Genomic DNA, 2,833 nt, shown 5'->3' with positions numbered 1-2,833 from the left:
GTATTTCCCATCAATATTTGGGAAATCAACAGAGCGGAAATGGGCAACTTTGGGAAACGTTTTAGATCCATGTTCAAGAATCTGAGAAAAGGTGTAAATGTGAGATTTTCCCTGTCTCTCTGATGATCAAATGGTAAGAAAATCTCAGGGCATATTCAATTAGAAATAGACAACTAGAGGAAAAGTGGGGCAAACGTTTCGGATATTTTCTATCAGCCTTTGAGATCTGCCGAGAAAACGTGTCACAAACTAGCCAATGGATAACACCAGAGAAAAACACCAAGACTGGAGGGGATTTTATATTGCTATTAACTAACTGGTGGAAAAGGGGGACGGTTGGACTGGATTTTATGGGACTGTCCAACACATAAACAGAAAGTGATGGTCCCCCCCTGCCACCGTTCAGATGGGCAGCAGGGAGCCCTCTGAGGGGCTGATTGAAGTGGGCAAAGGAGGGGGAAGGCTCCCTGGATGAGGGAAAGGGGTTGCAGTGGGGGATGAGCAGGTGAGGGGCAACTGAGGGCTGGGGGCAAATGTGTTGGTAGCTAGGGGACAGCAACTGGGATTGGGAAACCGGGGTCCGGGCAGTCCCCATGGGGGACACGTGCTTCTCCCTTCCCCAGCAGAGACCCGGCATCTGCCTCCCCAGCAGTGCCGGGGGCAGATCCTGGCGGCGGCTCCGCTGGGGCTCAGGCAGCTCCGAGGCTTCTCCCTGGGTCCCGGGGGGGCAGAAAGTCACTTTCCTGCCCCCTCCGCAGCTCTCCCCCCCGGTGGTCTCCCACTCATTGGGGGCCACCGGCTGGGGGCGGGAAGAGCCCAGGGCTGCCCAGAGGGCTGGTCCCTGCTGGAGAAAGCCCCCCCTGGCCAGACACAGAGGGGTTAATTATGCCCCCCCCAGCAGGGACCCCAGGGGGAGCCTCAGCTGCCCAGCCTGGGATCTCGGGTCCCACGGGGGCAGCAGCAGCGTCCGGTCTGGGCCCGAGCTCCGCCCCCAGGAGCTGCCCCGCCCCCGGGCTCCTCCAGGCCTCACCCCCAGGAGCTGCCCCGCACCCGGGCTGTGCCCGAGCCCTGCCCCCAGGAGCTGCCCAGCTCTGGGCTTTGTTCTCCCGGCTCCTGCCTCCTTCTGCCCAGCACCCACCGCTCCCCCTTCCTGCGTCTTGCAAAGAGCACCCCGGGGCGGGCTGCAGCGCTGGCTGGGGCTGTCTCCAGTGGCTGAAGTTGTCTCAATGGCTTCTTCACCTGGGGGGCGGGAGCAGGTGGGCCCAGGGTGTGCAAGCCAAGAGAGGGGGCAGGGGAAGAAGGACTGTTTGGAAAGGTGGGTTTATTGCCAGGGGTCAGAGGAAGTTGGGCAGCAGAGGCTGAGGGAAATTGAGGGGAACGCCACGGGTGTCCCAGTGTTGGCCAGGGTTTGTACAGCACCTTGCACAAGAGGGTTAATCTCAGTCCCGGTCTGTGCAGCACCTGAGAGCCCCGATCTGTGGGTCCTGATCACAGGCACCGGGAATGGATAGAGGGGAGACCTCAGCACCCGGAGGGTTCATGCAGCCCTGGGCACAGGCCCTGCTTGGCAGTGTCGCTGCTCTCACGAGGGGTTGGCTTAGAGAAGCCCAGCAGCACCAGTCCCATGTGGTCTAGTGGTCAGGATTCCTGGTTTTCACCCAGGCGGCCCGGGTTCAATTCCCGGTGTGGGAAGAGGGCATAGCTTTTGCTCAGAGGGGAGGCCGGAAAAGAAAGGAACGGGGCAGGAGCCTGCCAGCAGGGGAGGGGAGAGGATCCCAGAAGCGGGGCTGGGAGGCAGAGTTCTCGGGGTGGGGGGAGATGAGGGAAGGATCCCAGCAGGGTGGGAAGTGGGCAGCATGGAGAGCACAGGCCTGGCCTGGGGCCTGGGGAGAGTGACTGTATCCCTCGAAACCCCTCAATTGCAGACTAGGCAGGCTCGGAAGAATGACGTATTTGTTGGTAATTGTCAGTTTTGGTGTAAACACACAACCCGCTGGCAAAATATTTCCATCCATAATAATCAAAATTGACAGATGGGCAAAGTAAGGAACATGCTGCTTGAGAACGTATCCTAGTCCAATCCTACAGGGTTTCCTTATGCCTTAGATGCCACCATGTGGGTGTTTCATTTCCCTCCTCATTTACACACAGAGAAACAATTTCCTTTGTGTGGATTCATGAACAGCAAAATCTTCCTGTGTCTCTCCTCTGAGCCAGGGCATTCAATTCCAGTGAAACCTTCTCTCCGGCAATGGCAATGGCCAGACAGACGGGATGCGGCCACCTTCCCCCCAGCTGTGAGACGTTCCCTCTCCTCTTTCTTCATGCCGCTCGTGTTATTTCATGAATCATCAAGGATGGAATAAAAAGCTGAGTTTCCTCCAGGGTGAGGAAGGAAAGGAGCCACCATCTCCCCCCAAAATCTCAGTGTCCCAGAGAAAACCTGCTATTGGAATCACAGAGGTGCTGGGGGTATGTTGTGGACAGGGACCGTCTGAATTGTCATGGCAGGGAATGGACAATCTACAGCAACGTCATCAACCACAGACATGCTCTCCTCATGCTCCAGCCAGAAGGGAAACGGGCAGGAATTCGTGCGGTTCAGCCATGGACACACAACCGCACAGCAGTCAGTGTGGGTGTCTTGCCATCCGAGGTGCCAAATGGAGCCAGTCTGGTCTTCCTCTGAGGCAAGTCAACATTCAAAATGCTGCCATGGCACAGACGCACGAATGCCTCTGCACTGCTGCAGCTCGTTAATGAAGATGCTCTAAGGGGATGGGCGAGAGCTGTCCCCTCCGTGTAGTTTATCCACCCCCCGGAGAGGTGGTAG

At 57.5% G+C, this 2,833-nt stretch overlaps 1 non-coding gene across 1 annotated transcript; it reads left to right on the top strand.

Annotated features, from left to right (window-relative positions):
• The first annotated feature begins 1,620 nt into the window (after positions 1–1,620).
• Positions 1,621–1,692, top strand: TRNAE-UUC (transfer RNA glutamic acid (anticodon UUC)). The gene has a single exon. It is a non-coding gene; the product is annotated as a tRNA-Glu (tRNA).
• The last annotated feature ends 1,141 nt before the right edge of the window (positions 1,693–2,833 follow it).

Source organism: Lepidochelys kempii, chromosome 28 (genome assembly GCF_965140285.1).
Source record: "Lepidochelys kempii isolate rLepKem1 chromosome 28, rLepKem1.hap1, whole genome shotgun sequence".
In the NCBI taxonomy this organism is placed as follows: domain Eukaryota; kingdom Metazoa; phylum Chordata; order Testudines; family Cheloniidae; genus Lepidochelys; species Lepidochelys kempii.
The sequence above is the reverse complement of the archived record's forward strand: the minus strand, read 5'-3'. Positions and strand labels throughout refer to the sequence as shown.